Source organism: Phoenix dactylifera, chromosome 3, assembly GCF_051530095.1.
Source record: "Phoenix dactylifera cultivar Ajwa chromosome 3, Ajwa_hap1_PhDact_Kaust_v1.1, whole genome shotgun sequence".
In the NCBI taxonomy this organism is placed as follows: domain Eukaryota; kingdom Viridiplantae; phylum Streptophyta; class Magnoliopsida; order Arecales; family Arecaceae; genus Phoenix; species Phoenix dactylifera.
The window spans coordinates 50,837,790-50,858,138 of record NC_143192.1 but is presented as its reverse complement, the minus strand read 5'-3'; the positions used below and the strand labels follow the sequence as shown (position 1 = coordinate 50,858,138).

The following is a 20,349-nucleotide window of genomic DNA, read 5'->3' as shown; positions in this document are numbered from 1 at the left end:
GTCATATATAAATGTAAGATTATAATAGTTGAGAAGACTTTTCCAAAAATTAAAATACACAGAACTTTTATCTTTTTTTTAGTAAATTTATTTTTATTTTAAATTTCTCGTAGCTTACTTTGTAGTTTACTTTTTTTAATACTGTTATCTTCTCGGGTGGGCATCATTCTAATAGTAACAGTCTTTGAAGATTCAAAATGATAGAACTCATGATTTCTCTATCATTTTCCGTAAAAAAATGGTGGCATATCTACCGATTAATTTGTTGATCTCTCGTACCAGAAAAGGGGTTAACAGAAACTAAAAGATGTTCTCCATCAACTTAGAACAAATGCATAGATTTACAATTGATATTTCTTTTGTCTAATATTCAAGGAAAATATAGAGATAAGTTAATAACATAGTTTGAGGGGAAAAAAAAAAGTTCATGTTACTCACCCCTTAGGAATTTAAATAACCGGGGCCAACAAAAACAAGTCACGGAGAAATTTGGCAGTGAATCCACTGATTTAAATATTCAAATTGTATTCACCCATCGCTTAAGACGGAAGCAAGTATTTAACGGCTCCCTTTAGCTGGCGTGCATATAAATGTAAATATAAGGCCCTTTCCCTTGCATAAACCAGACTTCTTGGACGCCTCCCTCCCTCTCTCTTCGTGCTTTCTTTCTCCTAGAGAGGGGAGGCGAGCAATCTACCACTCCTCCTCCTCCTCTCTCTATCTCTCTTCTTCTTCTTCTTCTTCTGCGCCCTCTCCTCCTCATTCGTCTCCTCCTCCTCTTTTTCTTTTCCTTGCGTATGTTAAGGCCATAAGTATCGGTGGCTCGCGAAGAAATTGTTCTTCTTCTCCGTTTCTTTGCATGCCGTCTTCTTCTTCTTCTCTTGCGATCGGGCGAGGCAGCTATGGAAGGTCTGCGATTCCGTAGACAACCGAGCTGCAGCCGTTGTTAGATGGGGGAGGACAAGAAGACACGGTGGGATCTTTTCCCTAGGTCGGGTTCTTGTTTTCCTTCTCAAGATTGTTTGGTCTTCTCTTTCTTCTTCTCCTTCCACTTGTTCTTGGTCTTCCAGGTGGATAAGGGCCGCGATGTTGCTTCTTGTTATCTTTCTCTCTTTCTTCTTTTATGTTTCTTCTTTCTCGTCGAGAGAGGAGGCGAGCAATCTACCACTCCTCCTCCTCCTCTCTCCGTCTCTCTTCTTCTTCTTCTTCGCCCTCTCCTCCTCATCCGTCTCCTCCTCCTCTTTTTCTTTTCCTTGCGTATGTTAAGGCCATAATTATCGGTGGCTCGCGAAGGGATTGTTCTTCTTCTCCGTTTCTTTGCATGCCGTCTTCTTCTTCTTCTCTTGCGATCGGGCGAGGCAGCTATGGAAGGTCTGCGATTCCGTAGACAACCGAGCTGCAGCCATTGTTAGATGGGGGAGGACAAGAAGACCCGGTGGGATCTTTTCCCTAGGTCGGGTTCTTGTTTTCCTTCTCAAGATTGTTTGGTCTTCTCTTTCTTCTTCTCCTTCCACTTGTTCTTGGTCTTCCAGGTGGATAAGGGCCGCGATGTTGCTTCTTGTTATCTTTTTCTGTTTCTTCTTTCTTGCTTTTCTTCTTCTTTGTTTCCCAAATTGGGAGAGCGGAACTGCTTTTGGGTTCTACATGAGGAGGCTGTGATGATACTGGACGAGGGTTTTTCTATGTTTCGAGTGGAAAACAACTAGTTCTTGACGGCAAGGCAATCTTGGATGGTCTGCTGCTGTTCTTCTGCAGGCAACCGATTGCAGCCGTTTTGATTCATTAGTTGCAGAGCGAATGGTGAATCTGAGCCTCCCTCTTCATCTTCCCCTTCCCTGTTTTCTAATTCCTGAGCTTTTTTTTTTCAAAGACTGTTTTTTTAGAGTTTCTTGAATTTCTTTACCATGATTGGTACCAAGCAGCCGAAGAATTCATACTTCATAGCAAACTAGGGTTTCAAAAACCCAAATCCTCAAATTTCTATTTTGTCTGTTGAAAACTAGGGGTTCTGTTGCTTGGCATAAGGGTTTTTGGTAACATTCATGGGAACTATTTGAGTTACTTCCTTCACAATAACAAGAGTTTTGGTCTTCTCCACTTTGTTCCGTTCTCCTTCGTCATTCTTTATTTTTTTCCTTTTAACTAACATTATGACAAGTGAGAACTTGGAAACTCTGCTATCCTTCAAACCTCGAAGGGAAATTCTGAATTGCCATATGAAGCTATCGTTACCAACTGGAGATGGTTTCTCTACACCACTGCAGGAGGCACATAAAAATTTCTCTAGAGCTGGTAAAGTTCCTTGCTTCCCTTGAATCATCTGACATTTTTTCCCAAATAATTCTCAAGATCTCAGTCAAAAAAGTGGACTTTTGCTTGTAACTTGATAAGGCTAAATGCTGAATGATTTTAATAAATCCATCCGTCGTGTCCAGGTTAGAGCTTGTTGGCTATGGTTAAATTAGATAATATAATCCATGATTACTTTTTGAGGTGTATAGTGCTGCATAGATAAGATACGCTGTGCTATTGGTTGGGTCAGTTCAGTTTGGGTTGAAGGTCAACCTGAGGTCAAGCTGGAATTTTTGTGCCCATGGCCCACTCAAATTTATAAAACCTCAACCCACCATCAACCTCAACCAAACCCTGCTTCAGCCGAGCATATTTAGGTGAGATCCTAGGTTGTTGCAGATATCAAACTTTTTCTCTTTCTCATTGACAATCGAGTTAGCTTAAAGACTCAGGAACCTATAGGCCTAGAGTTCCTCCTTTGCATCTTGACTTTTTGTTGGGTTCTTGTAACGAGAACAGGACAAAGATCCTCTGGATTACATATAAGTGCTTTTAGTGTATCCATTGGTGATATATATTCTTTTTAAGATCATTTGAAAATCTTACTAAGTGATCTTATGCCATTTGCATGAGATGGGAGAGAGTGTCACAAGTTTTCCTCTAAATGTCGCTTGTTAACTTTTTTCAGTTGCCAATATTTTGCCTTTTTTTTATATCTGCCATATGATTGTTTAAAACTTTTGCTGTTTGATTTCCCATTAAATATTGACATGAATATTTGGAGCAATTAACATAAGAGATGTGCAATGTAGCTTGTGGAGAACATACAAAGTTTTTGGAGAGAGAAACATGAGGATGAGGGTGACATTTAAGATATGATTTGAGGTTTGACTTAAAGACAGTCATCGAGAAAAGTTGATCTCTGACTTGGTCCACTCATTCTCTAAGACAGCTTATTTTCAGACCTTCAGAAAAAAGTCCATTGCGCCTCATGTGACAGAAGTCTTCCTTTTGTACATTCTGATGGTAATTTTGATTTGCGTACCCTTGTGATGCAGGACAACTGCAGGAAGAAGAGGAAAGGGGGAAGAAGAGGAGGGGAAGAAGAAGAGGGGAAAAAGAGAAGGGGAAGAAGAAGACAAGGAGGCTAATTTTCATTCATCATCATTCATTAAACCCTAAACATCAGGATGGACCCATATATATAGGGTCACAAAATAACAAATAACCCCTACAAATAAAATAATTCCAAAAAGCTCCTAAAATAACAATATGCAAATAAACCCAAATGACAATATGCAAATAAACCCAATCAACATAAAATAAATCAATCTAAAATAAAATCAGGCTGGCTGAATCGGCTGGAACCCGCTGAGCTGGCTGGATTCTGTGGCGACCGGCTGACCTGGCACTGGTGTCCGCACCAACTCTCCTCGGGTGGAAAGAAGTCGACCTCGACGAAAGCGGCTCGGTAAAGCCCCGGTAGTACTCCAACAAGTCCGGGTCAATCGGCGGTATCTCCTCGCGCTGGATCCAAGTGTAGCCGGACCTTGGTCGTCCTCGCCAACGAACCAGGAAATGTTGGATGCCTCCATCACTGGTAAAAACTATTTGCTCGGCTAAAATAGAATCAATATACTCTTTTTGTGCTCGATGGGGGGTAAAAGGAAACGAAGATGGCATGGAATCAATAATAGGATAAACATCAGGCGCAGGAGAGTGTGCAGCAAAAGAGTCATCAGGGATTGCAACCAAATCTTTAATATTAATAGTAAGGCTATGACCGAAATCAAATGGAAAGTCAATGGCATAGGCGTCAGTGCCATCCTTGTGCAACACCCTGAATGGTCCAATACTAAGAGACTGCAATTCCTTAAGATGGATCATTACGTAACCCCAAGTTTGAAATTCTTTAGCACGGAAATCAGCTTGCATCTTATACTGAGCAGTACATGCATGAATGCCCTTATGGATTTCCTGATACAACTTATGAATGTGTTGTGTAAATGCATATGCAGGCTCAGAAATCCTAATATCAATTTCGATGGGTTGTGCGAGGGCATATCCAACTACACTCATGGTAGACTGGTCAGACTCGTTATCTGACTGTGCAAGCGAGCTAGGTGGAGTGTGGGTGCATCCTAGGGTTTCAGGTTTGTCATCACACTCTTCCTCAATGTCCTGAATGTCATCGAGGTTTGGTTCATAGATTTGCTCCTCTAAGTCATCTATGTCACCTCCCTGCTCTTGCTGAGCAATAACGAAAAATTTGTTCGCACATTGGGAGGTAACGTGACCAAAACTTTGGCATTTGTAACACCGAATTTTGGAATGTGGTTTGGGAGGCTCACCAAGCATTCCCTTGCCATTAGTGTCTCGGCCTGTGACATGGGCAATAGGAGGGGGCCTATGAGTAGTGGACCCTACAGAAGGTTTGGACCCTAAGGAATTAAGGCCGGTGGGAGTGCTCCGTGTGTCAGGGCGCCTTACAAATGTGGACTTAGTGTTCCATCGGTTTAGGAGATCGTCTTGGTAGTTAAGGGGCAGGTATTTTTCTTTAAGTCTCTCTTTCATCTCTACCCAATCAGTTATTTCATGTTGATGTCTCCTAGCTAATAGTTGTTCAGTGTTTTGCCAAAACAGCTTAGCTCGACCAAGGAGTTTCATTCTAGCGAATCGAACTTTTTTGTTCTCAGACAGATTGTACCACTCAAAGAAGTGGTCCATTTCGTGTAACCAATCGGAGAAGACTTTCGGGTCAAGACGACCGTCAAAAGTGGGGGCTTCCACCCTAATGCCTCTCATTACGTCTTCATCAGGGTCACGAAGAGCTCTGGGTTCTACGTTATGTCGGTAACCTCTATTCATATTAGGAAAGGGACCTGGTCCTCTAAGGCGAGGGTAGGCATAATGGTGACCTGGAACATGCCTATTATCAAAGTTGTTTGCTTGGACTTGGGCATTGGTATTTTGGACTTGAGCATGAGTTTTTTGGACTTGGGCATTAGTTTTTTGGACTTGAGCATTAGTGTCTTGGATAGCTTTTAATAGGGCTTCGATTTTGGAATCCATTCCTAATTAGGACTCAGGATGAGCTGCGACACGACCACTACGTAGATGCATAAAATGAATGACAAAATGTATTAGCCGACCAACTATAAAGGTTCCTAAGTAGACCTAATGCATGAAATGAATTCACAATTGCAAAGTAGATGCTCAATATAATCGGAAGCTAACTCAAGCAATTGAAATTGGCTTTGAATTACGTAATAAATTCAGATAAGAAGTTGCAGTCAAATAGTACTAGTTTTCAGTGTGTTGCAGGATTGCACAGAGCCTCAAAGAACTTCCAAAGATTAGGTAGCCCTACAATTAATAACAAAGACAGGCCACTACTAGGGTTTTGGGGTTGTTTGGAGTGGATGTGTTGAATTTTAGGAAGCAATATCAATAGAGCACATAAGAGTTAATTAATTCTAAATTTAGACAAACAAATAAAATTTGCAGTAAGGAAGAAACCTGACCTGGGTTGGGGCGACGATCAGATGCAAATAGCGCAAATCGGGTCTGAGCACAGCAACTCGGTGGGTCTGATCTCTGCAACTTATGGGCCTGATCAATTCTGGTTGGTGGGCTTGCGCAAGAAAGGGCCTGTTGAAATTGGGCCCAAAAGGCCTGCGGGTTAGGGGCCCGCAGCAGAGAAAGCAGGGTGGGCGGGCCGGAGTGAGGGTGGGCTTTGAGAGGGGTGTGCGGGTGGTTTGGGCCCGATGAGGAAGGAGGGTGGTAGGGTGCGTGGAATCGGCTCGTGAAGGAAGAGGAGGGGGGGGGGGAAATGAGCCTGAGGTGGTGGTGAAGAGGGTTTCAACATCCCATGATGAAATAAAAGAGGGAGGGAGTGGGGTGAGTGGGGGAGGGAAGGCGGTGAAGTGGTGGTGGAGGCGGTGGTTTTGCGGCGTGCGATCAGAGGGGGCAGCGGTGAAGCAAGGAGGGGAAGGAGGCAGCGGTGGTGGCAATCGAGCGGTTGCGGGAGCGGCGGGGACGGCGACGGCAAGGCGGCGCGGCTCGGTGGGGAGGGAGAAGATGGGGCTCAGGCGATGGCGGATCTCGGCGGCGGCAGGAGGCGGCACGGGCGGAGGCGGTGAAGGCGGAGCGGCACGGGCGGAGGCGGCGAAGGCGGAGCGGCACGGGCGGAGGAGCTCGGGTGGGATGCTCGGCGGCGGTGTTCGTCGGCGGGGAGGCGGCGCTGCGGTGGAGTTCTCGGGGAAGAAAGGTGAATAGTTTTTTTTTTTTTTTTTTTTTTTTTTGCTCTCTCTGTTTTTTTTTTTTTTTTTTTTTTTTTTTTTTTTTTTTTTAATAACAGAGATCCGGTAGTGTTCGGGTTAACGGGCACAACTCGCTCCGCTAACCCGTTTCACGCCCGATGCTTTTTTTTTTTTTTTTTTTTCAACCCTACTGGGTTTGGGTTCCGCCTTGAGTTGAGGGGCGGTTTACTTGCCCTGTGGCGGCGGCCGGACTTCGCGGCAACGACTGCAGGGAAGGAGTTGCGGCGGCAGATGAAGGGCGGTTGAAAACAGTAGCCACTGGTGGTGTCGACAGGCACGGGAACCCGGGCAGCGACGTTTCCGTGGGGATATGGCTCCTCCGACGGCGGGCTCGGGCCCTCACTGGGCGGTGGCGGCGGCGAGGGCGAGGACGTCCGACGGTGGCGGGGACTGGTGGCGGCGGTAGGCGCGGATGTGACGACGGGTGGGTAGACCTGGCGAAGGGGTTTGCCCCTGTTTCTTGTGCGAGAACCGAGAGAGGGAAGAAAGGATTTCCTTTTTTTTTTTTTTTTTTTTCTTTCTCCTCTGGTGAGACTCGAGAGGGAGGACTCGCACACACGGAAGCAGGGTGCGGGAGTTCTGCTTCGAAAGAAGAAAGGATCGGAACCCTTTATCGGATGGCAGGAAGTCTGACAGGTCAAGATGTTTTGTTGCTCCAATAAACTGGATCGGGGCTTTGGCAACAGGGGCAAAGCCGAGGCTCTGATACCAAAGCTGATGCAGGACAACTGCAAGGACAACTGCAGGAAGAAGAGGAAAGGGGGAAGAAGAGGAGGGGAAGAAGAAGAGGGGAAAAAGAGAAGGGGAAGAAGAAGACAAGGAGGCTAATTTTCATTCATCATCATTCATTAAACCCTAAACATCAGGATGGACCCATATATATAGGGTCACAAAATAACAAATAACCCCTACAAATAAAATAATTCCAAAAAGCTCCTAAAATGACAATATGCAAATAAACCCAAATGGCAATATGCAAATAAACCCAATCAACATAAAATAAATCAATCTAAAATAAAATCAGGCTGGCTGAATCGGCTGGAACCCGCTGAGCTGGCTGGATCCTGCGGCGATCGGCTGACCTGGCACTGGTGTCCGCACCACCTTGTCTATCACATCATATCAGGTTTTTAAGATTTTGGAGTGTTGTTTCAGAGCTTGTTATGGGAAATCATAGTCTCAAGGTTGAATTATAACAATGCTTACAATCTATAGACATATATTCAGACATAAATGGTAAATCCAATTCCAGAGTATTCACCAGGGTAATATGTTGTCAACCATGTTAGACTTGGAATATGGGTGTTTATGATGGATCAGTTAAGTGCATTAATGGAATACCCTGCCTGATATGCCTTTGGGAGGATGGCCTAGATGGCCTAAAATGCAAGGATGAGGTTACTTGTGGACCACATCAGGGCCCGAAAAAAGCATTTGTATGACTGAAATAGAAGGTGATATTTCCAAACCATATTAATCTTCAGGAGATAAGAAGTTACTTATCTCGTTATATTTCATGCAAAAACCATGCTTCCTGCAGTATCTGATACAAGATGAGACCAAAGATCCATATAGACAAAATTATTCTGGTTCTAGGACCCATAGCTACACTATTAGTCAGCGAACATGAACCCTTCATTTTAATTGTTTGAATTGGATTTGAGTGTTTTCTGTTGTTACATGCCGGTGGCAAAAATGTTGATGTTGCACTTTGAACTACAAGGTGGCCCGCTTGCCTATGTGATTCCCGATGTAATTGAAGAAATTGTGGACTCAGAGCTTGCAGTGGGTACCGATTACTGTAACTTCATCCTCATGTTTGGCAAGCCTGTCGGTGCTGGTTACTCGAGTCATTAAGTATAAAATCTTGGCATGTATCAGGATCCGTGATCAATATGACAAAAGATTTTCTTGTTGCAGAAAGATTCTTTTTTCCGTTATGAGCAATATGATATGGGGTAAGCAGCTGACTAGAAAAATGAATGGTTCTGCGCATCTGAGTCTCGAAGCAAGGTACCTGTTGCGAAGGGTTTGGTGGACCAGTTTAACCAGATCATCATTTTAACCTGCTAGGCTCATAGACTGGTCCTTTTGGGAGCTGTTTTGACCAGGTAAGACCAGGGTCCTATGGGCTAATTCTGCTGTACAGTAATCTCCCTTTACTGTTGTCTGCGCAATTTCGGGAGTCTAGTTAGTGAGATATACTAATAAAGGATAGTAGATAACACTTGGAATACACTTGGATGTCCTGCAAACAGTGATGGTTTTGTGATTGTGCATGGTTTTTAGGATAACAATTTATTATTTTTTTTTTTGAAACAATGGTTTTTGATGATTTTTTTCCTTTTGTTATAGATGCTTTTTAAATCCTCTGCGAAATTTTCTGAAAAAAAATTCTATTTTAACATGTCAAATTCGGAATGAAGAAAAGATAGAATTATGATTATGAGAGCCATGTGGCTTTAGCTTAATTTTTAGCCTTTCAACAGTTAATGTACATAGAAATCTTGATTGTGATGAGACATGAAGATAATATTTGTTCAGGCTGATTAATGCAGGAAAGTATTCAGTAATCCAGGTTCTGTGCCATCAGCAAAATGTTGCCTCGTCTATTATGTCCATCTCATCAGTGCATAACAATTGGTTGTCCAGAACTGCTTTTCTTTTCTCTCATATTGGTATCACCTTTCGGGTTATATTGACTCTGTCCATGAAGCTTTCTGTCAGTTGTGCTGTTGATCCAACTTTGTATATTCTTCAATTTCTATGAGAAATGCTTGGATTCCTTAATATTCTTAAATCATGTCAGAGATATAAATGACCCAGAACACCCATATTCAGTGGAAGAACTGAAAGTGGTCGCAGAAGATTCAGCTGAAGTTAATGACAAGCAAAGTTATGTTAGGCAACTACCTATCTTCTATTAATCTGAACTGTACTTCTGTTGTCTGTTATTGGACTTTGCCTCTGTGTAAAACTTATGCGAAGTCTTCCTTCTCGTTACAAGGTAAAGTTAGCCATTTGGTACATCCTTATAAATCAAACTTGCTGTGGCAGTGTATTATCCCAGAAGTATAACGTCGTGCTTTTTCAGTATCAGACTATATGTTGGTTAAACATCAAAGCTAACTATGAACACTTCTTATTCTTTACATGCCAAATGGGTTTTCTAGTTTTTGTGTTATATTCTGGACTAGCTGTTTCCATCAGCTGCAAGTCTAGAATATATTATGCCCCTTGACGAAATACTTACAAGGTGAAGAAAGCTACATGTTTGGTATAGAAGTTTCATGTACCATTTCATCATTTTCTACATTTAATTTCATTAAAAGAGCTTATATTTGTCATAGGAGATTATTCAGAAATAATCTGTCATATCATTTAAAATTAGTGGAAGTCCAACATGGATGATGGTCCATGGCTCCTATTTCCTGGAAGGTCTTCTACTCAGCAGGCTACCGATCTGTAGTCAATGTTAGTTGGCGAGGTCATCACCCGAGGAGAAGAGGAGGGGCAATATTTTGATCTGTTGACCAACAAGTTAAACTTGAACCAGAAAAACGGGATTGAAATAATTTAAAAGTGGAGCCAAAAATTGACCTAGCTCAAAATTAAGCTCGAAATAATGGTAAACAAATGAAGCTTGATCTTAGGGTTCGAGCTCGAAACTACTTTCAAACCCTGCTAGATAAGATCCAAGCTCAAACAATCTCTGCTCAATTACACCCCTGGTTCTTCGTCTTCCATTGGATAATGGTCATGCTGTTCGTGCTTCTCTCTCCCTTACTTTGTCCTTTTTGTTCATCTCTGTTGCTTTTGTTCTTCATCTTTTTTCCCCAAACTGGGAAAGTGGCATTGCTTTTAGGCTTATATGAAGAGGCTGCAATGATTCCTGAATGAGGGTTTTGCTACAGTGTGAAGTGGAAAACTGGTTCGAGCGGCAACGCTTGGTTCTGTTTGGCAGGCAACCTATTTGCAGCTGGCTTGATTTAGTTGCAGAGTGTTCCGAACTAACATAATGCCGGATGAAGTGGTAAATTTCAGCCTCCTCTTCCTCTTCCCCTTTTTTTGATTTTTGATTTCTGTTTTGAATATACTCCTGTTCCAACATCATTTTCTTAGTTTTCCTGACTCTTCTTCTTTACTTCACTTATTTTTTCCAGGTAACAAGGGTTTTTGTCTTGCATGGGTTCCTTTTTCCTTCCATAATTCTCTATTTTACCTTCTTTTTTTCAAGTAATATTATGGAAAAAGACAAAGTGGCTTGCTTAGGGGTTGACTAGGGTTGGTGGCAACTTCAAGTTCCTTTCTGCGAGCTTCCCTTGTGTAGGAGTTGCAGATTCCCTGGTAGAAATTTCTCTAGGGTTGGTATTAAATAGGGCAATCTGCTTGGACTTTCTTTTGATGATGTCCTTAATCTCGTTTAGAGTTATCCAGTCAAATTTATTCTGCTGCTTTTATCTGCTTTTATTTTCTTGATCTTCCTACTAATCTTTGCATAGCTGGTGATATTGTTTCACTTGTAAACTTTTATGCTTCAAAGGCCTGGTAATACTCTCTATTGCTGTCAGGTGATCTATCAGTAGCTAATGCATAAATTTCTATACAATTTTTTTGAATTCAATTTTCCACTACAACTATCCATGAAATAATGTTTCCTTATAAATTTATTACTATTGTTTATCGACTAGAATTATTACAAATTAATTATTTGCAATACTTATTTCTAATTATTTGCTACATATTCTTCATGGCTTTTTTGAACAAAAATATGAACTTTCTATTCTTTCAAATGTATAATTTATACTTATCCCTATATTTTGTAATATTGTTTGCCGATTTGTTGGGAAAACATGGAAATAAAATGTAAAGATTGTATGCTTTGCAAGTTGGAAGGTCCATTGTTCTGCTGGCTACCGCTGCAGCCTGTTGGAGACTGCATAAGATTTCTGGTTAATGGAATGAGATAAGCCTTTCCTCCTACACAACTCTGTATGACATTTCTTTTCCTACCGTTCTATTGTCTGTTTTATTCATCAAATGTTGCACTTTATTCTCTTATTGACAGTTTATGAATTTATATGTCAAGGCCATTTTCTCCAGAAACTTTTGGAAGCATCAGTTCCATGAGGATGATGATACCTGTGCGGAAGTCTGCCCCCTCTTCTGAAACAATAATTTGCTTATGTTACATATGGCTTCTTATTGGCAGTAGAGGTAGAAGTTGATAGGTATATGATTTGTTTCCCCTGTTTTCTCATCCTTTACATCTTTACTATTTTTGTGATTCTCTTATTGAGCAGTACAATCTTCTAAGCATGGTTAAAATGGACCTGGCCATTATTTGTACAATTTGATAAAACAGGTTCAGAGGCTCCTTTTCTACAGAAACCATAAATGAAAATTGGCTAGTCTTTTTATACTTGCTTTTGCATTTATGGCTCCTTTTGATTGGTTATGGTTTAGTGACTAGAGGCTCCTCTAGTCTTTCATCACATGATGCTTATGACTAGAGAAAGATTATTTGAACCTTGGGTTCATATTCATCGCAGGATGCAGTACTATCCAAAGTTTGCCGTATTGGTCGGTACCAGTGCGTACCGACGGCACCGTACCGTACCGGTATGTGGTACACCGAACCATCCTCTATATCGGGCATACGGACATTGTAATAGGATGATGCCGGTACACGGGGTTTGATATTGAGACGGCAAACCTTGGCATTGTCTTTTAATGTCTCTACATCTAACTCCAAATTTCTGGTATCTTTTCATCTAATTAGCTTCCACTTGTTGCATACTGTTCGTAGTTCGTACTAATTAATTAATGTTCATCCGACATTCTTCAAGTTCCCTATTGAACCGTGAAATTTCTTGGTGAGAGAATCTTTAATTACCTATATGTCTTCTTCAAGAAGCTTCATGTGAAGCTTGCAAAGCTTGCAGATTCATTGGAAAAACTTCAACAAAAGCTTATACATTTTTTCTATTTTTTAAAGAAGAGTTTATTCATAGATCCTTGATTGAAACACAAATTGTTTACAAATTCCTAACTCACCAGTTTAAGATGAAGTCGGCAGATTTTGCGGACTTCACTTTGTCTAGAATGTTTTGAAAAAAGTTATTAATAAATTCCTACTGAATATTAAATTACCTAAACATCTTCACATAAAGTTGGCAACACTCACCGACTTCACTTTTAAAGTATAAATTGTAGCTAGATTAGTTATATAGCTTCATGAATGGACAATCAGTTTTTTCACCAACCCCTAAGCTATAAGTTTTCTATGAAGCTGGATAAGAAAAGGTTATTTTGCATGCCCCTAAATGATTTAGAGATGTCTCATTACAAGTTTTAGACAAATATACCATTATTTGGATGGGTAAAAGTAACTGCATAGTTGATCGTACTTCTTGTTTTATGCCAACAATTATCTCTGATATGGTTGTATAAGTTATACACTAATCACAAATACTTTGCTGATGAATATATACACTAATCACAAATACTTTGCTGATGAATATATACACTAATCACAAATACTTTGCTGATGAATATCAAGAACAACTTAGGGGCTTCTATCTTCTATGATCATGTGTGTATGTTTGCACATGTCCATATATGCATGCATTTTGATCTTTTGAAATCAGCACCATTGTTTGGTCTTGGTTTTATGATCAACACCAAGCAACAATACAACAACCCTTTTAATTCTAAGGTCGAGATAATATTCAATCTTGGATTTTTATTATTGGTCACATGGTTGAGGTCCATTTTACTGGTTTCTCATTCAAATTATGTAACAGCCCTTGTTTTGAATTCATAGTTGAACTGCAGGTAATGCTTGGGTAACCATGTCTAGTTATTGATATTCAAATCATGACACTGGGTATCAGATAACATTGTTCTTCTTGTGTTTAGCACTTTGTTTTTATTGAATCTTATTGACATAAATTAAACATGGATCACAAAGGTGCAAAAGGTTGAGCCACATCAATACATCATCAAACATCTATTCGCCCATAAACTAGCTTCACTTGGTCATTTTACTATTCTAAGAAAATAGATAAATATTCAGGTGATTCAAGTAGCTGATCCATACAAAGAACACTCTTCATGACTGTAGCTAGTCACATATGCCCAATACAAATTGGGATAGGCTATCGAGCCAGAGTTTTAAATCAAATAAAATGTTATACTAGTGTTTGACATGTGCCATTCTGACATCTTGCCTGAAAGAGCTGTTTCTTTCCTGCTAAGCCCACATAAAAACTGTACTGAACCAGTAACCATTTTTCTTTTGGGTTTCTTCATCACCTCTCACTTCCATCTCCCCACAAACCCAGCCCCCTTATCTCTCTAGGATTTAGTTTCTTATTTTCATTACAATGAAAAAGTCCTCATTGCTTCGAGAGATCTTCCTTCCCATTCTCTGCAATCTCTTCTCCAGACTCCTTTTTTTTGTTCTTGATTAAAAGAGAGGTCCTCCCTTTCTAGCTATGATTGTGGTGGTTTGAGAGAATCTAAAATAGTTTTAGTTATGTATGAATATGATGCCATTTTGAACTGTTCTATACTACATTTTTTTAAATTGGTATGATATGCTAGATGATTACTTCTCAAAAGAAAAAAAGGCTTTTGCTATTTGCTCAAGAATTTGGACTTTTCATGGTAGATTATCTAATGTTCTTTTCTTATTCTTGTTATATTATGATTTAGTAGGTAAATGTGATAGATCTGAAATTTATAGTACTTTGCTGTCATATGCTATGTGATCATACAAATGGGGTTCTTTCTGTTCTTAGAATTCCAAATAATGGGATGGACCTGCTTCATCTTCTAGTGATAGTAACGTTATCATATGGCAACTGAGAACAAATATTGTTCCTTGTGCCAGTTGAGTGGAATGATATCATTGCTCTGCTTTCTTTCTAACATTAGTTGCTAATTCTAAAATACTATTAACAAAGAAGAGGTGCAAACATGAATGTTACCTGTGTGTGGGTTGGTTACTTAGCTCACTACGTTTGGAACTACTTTGTCCATCTTGACTATACCATAATCCTCTCTCATACTCCTAACACAAAGAAATATTTACAATGTAACTTATGATTAAAATGTTCTGCCTATTTTTCATTATGTGGTACCCAAGGTGGATAGAGCAATGATTACCTGCTTTTGATAGAAAATGGGCAAAAAAGCATCACTCTGTCTAATCCATTCCTCGACTAATGAACATGACTGGAGCTCTTCACTAGAATTAATTTTGTTTATTTCCGCATGGAAGTTCAACTGTAATATCTCTGGATCTCGTGGAATTATTCCTAAATCTTATACATGGGAGCATATGAGTATATGTGTGTAAATGATGTGGATCAAATTACTCTTTTGTGAAACTAAAAAGATGTTTGGTCAACTTAAAATAAATATATGAGATTTGCAATTGAAGGTCCACCTTCCCTAGTGTCCAAGGAATATAGGGACAAATTAACAACTCAGTCCAAAAAAATTCATGTGCTACTGACTCCTGAGCCGATCCTGATCTAAGAAGTGTTGTTGTTGGTCTGATTTATTTGTTCTGAGTTGGCAGTGCAAGCTCACTAGGGGTCAATTCAAGTCATAGTAGGATTTGGCAGTGAACCCACTTACATAAAACTCTTCTCTTTCTTCTTCTTCTTCTTCTTCACCATCTTCTTATTCTCCTTCTTCTTTTCCTTGTGTGTATGTACATGTGCATAAATTGAGGTGACGATGATGGGTGGGTTGGGAGGGGTTTGTTCTTCTTCTCTTCTTTGCATGATTTATTGTCTAGCAAGAGGGTGAGGTAGTTCTGGAAGGTCTATTGTTCTACAGACAACTGACTTGCAACCATTATTAGATGGGGAGGAAGTCATCGGAGGAGAGAAGAGGAGGGATCTTTTCCATTCATTGCATCCTCCAAATTCTACATCAGTGCCTGGTTTCCTTTCTCAAGAATGTCTGGTCTTCTCTTTCTTCTTTTTCTTTTTCTTGTTCTTTTGGTCTTCCAGGTGGGTAATGGCCGTGATGTTGTATTTAGTGCTCTCTTTTTCTCTTTCTTCTTTCTTTCTTGCTATTTTTTATCCTTCATTTATTGGAGAGTGAATGTGAAGGTGAGTGTATTTACTAAAATAAAAGTGTCTTTATACTAGAGGTGATATGTTGTCTATGCACCAGGGTCGGCGGAACCGTCCAGAACCAGGCAGTTCCGATCGTACCGAACCGTCCCGATAGTGGACCGAGACAGTTCCGACAATGGAAAGGAAACCCGTTGCCACAGGGGGAGAAGGAGAAGGAAAGAGGAAAAGAGAGAGCGAGAGTGGGAGGGAGGGAGAGGGAGAGGGAGAGAAAAGAAGAGAGGGAGATAGAGGCCGGCCGGCGAAGGGTTGGTGAGCCGCGTGCTCCTCCGAGCTCCGTGGCTGGGTCCCCTGTTTCGTTCGAAACCGGGGCTGACCACTTTTTTAATTTCACGATTTTTAAGTGAAGTCGGCAAATCGCGTCCGAATGTTTTTTTAATTTTGCGATTTTAAGTGAAGTTGGCAAGCTCTTGCCAACTTCACTTAAAAATTGCGAAATTAAAAAAAGCTGTCGAATCCCTGTTTCGAACGAAATAGGGGACCCGACCACGGAGCCTTCTTCCGCCTCCTGCTCGGGTCGTTGACCTCCGCCGGCTTCCACCAGCCCTCCTCTCTCCCTCCCTTTCTCCCCCTTTTCTCTCTCTTTTCCTCTCTCCCATTCGCCCTCTCCTCCACCTCCTCTATTGTGTCGGTATACGCCCGGCCCGGCATGGCACAGGCCCGTATCGACCTGTGCCATCGGATAACAGGTCCAGGGCCTGGTACCGGCACAACAGATCATGCTATGCACCGATGTCCAACTATGCTGGGCTTTTCTATCATATGTAGACATGGATACATACAAATTTTTGTTCATGTATGGCACATATGCATGCAACATACACAACGAGCTGACTTATTAGCATTTTTCACCAACCATACCATATGTAAGCAGCACTATATTTGTACCTAACTCTTACCCATTCACTGTAGGGGTCTGATTTGCCCCATAGGTTGCTCCTTCTCCTCCAATCTTTGTTAGAATATTCAGAATATGTTAACCTGCTATATTAAATGAGATTATATTATGCAAATTATTTATTTTTCAAGATAGAGTATGAAGCTTTGTTCTCCATTAGATTTTGGATGTACGCATTCAGATATCAAACATTGGTCTGCAAGGATCTTTCAGTGCCCACTATGTAGAACCAATGTAGACTCTAAATGTACCATCTAGATTAGTGTATTTGCTTTGCTATGCAATGGCATATTAACAGATATTAGCCAAAGAAGTTGTTAAAATAATATTAAAATAGAAAACTAGACGTACCATCTAGATTAGTATATATGCTTTGCTATGCAGTGACGTATTAACAGATATTAGCCAAAGAAATTGTTAAAATAATATTAAAATAGAAAACTAGATGTATGCCTACATTCCATAGCAGTGTAGATTTATTGCTAATATAACAATAGGCATGCTTTCATCAGTCATATGCTTACATCATATTCTGTTGCTTATTATAAAGAGGATACTATTATAAGAGAGATTGTTTCAAATGTTATCGGCATTATGAGCACTTAAAGTTCAAGGTCCAAGGGGACCATACAACAATTGGAAGATGTGGCTGACATAGATTGGCTTTTGGTACCAAACCAAGAATTAATGCAGCGATATCAGTTTATGTAGGAATGAATCAGGTTTGGACCACGTCAGTCACATTAAGAGAATATACTAATTATAAAATTGAACATATCAGAGATGAATACCTTGGTTAAAATAGATGATCTTTTTTGGAATGTAATTTACCTAATTCTTTGCACTTCCATATTAAAACCTTAGTGGAGAAGTAATAGATGACTTGAAGAATAAAGAACCAAGATTTTGTTCCTGTCAAATAATAGAGAAGAAATGGGATTATAACATGTTCAGTGAGAGTAATAGTCCTAAAAATGTTTTTGCATTAAAATTAGTGAAATCAAGGTGTTAAAAGAATAAAAACAGTATTTTTTTTGTGATCAAAGGTTATGCCATATTTGGAATAATTCATTTAATAATGCATTTAATAGAGTTTGAGGAGGTAGGTTGCATTTTTGTTGAAGTAGTCCCCCACTTAGAAGGGACACAAATGCTATAGTCAGTTCAGGAAAAGGTTACTGAAGCTGGTATTACCTTCTCTAAGTCAGACGAGGCAAAGAACTTCCAATTGTCTGTTTGATACTATAAGGCAATTCAATACAAGTATCTCTACCTATATATATCAAGATAACACTGGTTCATTAAAATTGGAGAAATCCTATCATTTGTTAATCTTTACAGAAGAGCTTTATTCAAGTTTCCATCAAATAAAGACTAAATAAAGCAACGTTATTATGAACAATCCTAAGCATCTCCATCCAATTTCATGTCTTACGATGCTTTTAGACAAGTTTAGTAAGATTGCAACTTTTCAAATGTGTAATTTAGTAGAAGACAATTCATGCATAGTCTGACTTTGATGATTGTATTTAAGCATGATATAGACATTTCATGGTCGGATGTGGAGGGGAATATATAGTTTGGAGGGTAATTGTGGGAAGTACGAGAAGTTTGGGAATTGTTGTTGCAATAGGAAAAACCATGTTGTGGCTGGTACAAGGCGTAGGTTAGGTGTCATTCCTAGCTGTCTAGCATATCCCAAAAATAAATTATGTCTTGAATGGCATGTAAGGAGGGAAGTAAACTGTTAATAGGGTTAAGTTTTGAGGTGTCATGATATAATCGGAATTGGAAGATTACAAGTTGTTAGAGCTTATGTGGTCGCTGAGGAGTTGGGGTGTTCAGAAACGTGATGCTGGATGCATCAGTCTTATTATGTTCAGATTTTGCTCGTGAGAACGAAGTTTTCTTCTAGGACAAGAATTAAGATTCTTTTGGTCTTAGAGGGCCTAGGAACTTGAACTCTTGGTGGCATAAGATGGCTGCCATAGGATGAGTTAGAAGTTTCTTTCCTAGATGCAGATGCAGGGTCTATGTTGGGGTCTGATATTCTTCTCTCTTTGATCAGTATGGAATCCTGTCTCTTTGATCAGGAGAGAAGCCTATAGTGATTATGGGTGTTGGGTATCGGAATTGAAAATGCAGTTGTGTGGACTATTGTTCAAAATTAGAAGATGCAGCTTCTGTTTGTTGAGGAAGAGGAGTCTTGGATAAAAACGTGTGATGTGATTATATATATCACAAGTGGAAATTGTAATGTTACACTTCTTCATAGTGTCGTTATATTGTGTCTGAGTGGAAAAGTATAGGAATATTTCATTTGTTTTCTCTAAGGCCCTATTTTAGGGAGGATAATAATGGAGTTTTCAACTAGGTTTTTCAGATCTCAGAAATGTGTTTGTGATGCACTTCCATGGTCTTTATGTTTCTCCTTGTTAATATACTTGTGTCCTTTCGAAATGAATTGTGGTTTAAGATCATTGTTGATGAAGCAATTATTACCATTTCTTAAAGAAGTGTTATTGTAGAGTTTGATTTTGGTTGGTCAAAATAGATTTGGGCCTTAAATAATTGTCTGAGTGTTCCTGTAATGAGATCACGTTTAATGGGTAAATTAATTTAGATTATCATGCGATGGTTTCCCTTAGTATATTTAGGCGAGGTACTTTGGACATTAAGTATATGATACTACAGAGGAGTAGCACTTAATTTGTAATTTTATAGGTTCTGCTTTGATCTAGATGGATCGGTGTCCTTTTGTTTTTGGTCGACTTGAATATCCACACTATGCATTTGAATTAAAAAATTATGAAGAATAACATCTTGGAAATATGATTGAGTCTATGGCGTCTATCAAAATAAATCACAATAGCTAGTCTTTGATTTTATTGGTGCAAGTAATGAGGGGATAATTGAATGGTGACTGTGTCATGTGATCACCGCCATGAGTTTTTTTTTTTTTTCTGATTTTTGAGTAACAAATAAGTTTAGAATGTGAGGTGGTGTGAATATGAACGAGGATTGATGTGGTAGTCTTGCTCTCTATGGGCAATAACATTTAGAAGCGTAGGTTTCTCCTTCAAGGGCTCGAGGTAGTTCATATTGGAAAATCATTGTTGGAGTGGGTTTTGTAGGATAATCTGTGTTTTGGTGGTTAGCCCTTTTCTTCTAAGGGATGGATATATGAATTGCTCATCTTGTTTGATCTTCCAATACTAAATGGTCTTTACCGTGGTCTGGTGTTCTCAACCCTAGAGAAATCAATGGGGGACGTGGGAGAATGGAGAGGTGTTGGGGGTACAAGGCACGGCATGCTACATAGAATGCACTGTGTCTATATGGATATATAATCACAAACATTGATATATAGCCTTTATAATCACAGCTGCTATGTAATACATTATAAGATACTCCTAGGTACATTATAAGATACTCCTAGGTAATCGTAGTCAATAGTTGTTGCTAGTTGGTAATTTTAGGCAATCTATAGTTCAGCTTTCTGGGCCGATCGATACTTTTAAGCACTTTGCCTCGAGCCGATCGAGATTGAAAGAATCATGGCTAGGCATGCCGGCCGACAGGACTCGGGACTAGCATGGACGTTGGTGGCAACATTGCGAGCGGAGGAGAAGGCTCGGATCTCATCAGCCTCCTCGGCTGCCTTCTCTCCATCCTCTCCTTC

General features: G+C 40.0%; 1 long non-coding RNA gene across 1 annotated transcript; it reads left to right on the top strand.

The window, feature by feature from the left end:
• The first annotated feature begins 204 nt into the window (after positions 1–204).
• On the top strand, positions 205–12,036 carry LOC120105813 (uncharacterized). The gene is made up of 2 exons (XR_015976633.1): positions 205–2,292; positions 8,338–12,036. It is a non-coding gene; the product is annotated as an uncharacterized LOC120105813 (long non-coding RNA).
• Positions 12,037–20,349: the final 8,313 nt, after the last annotated feature.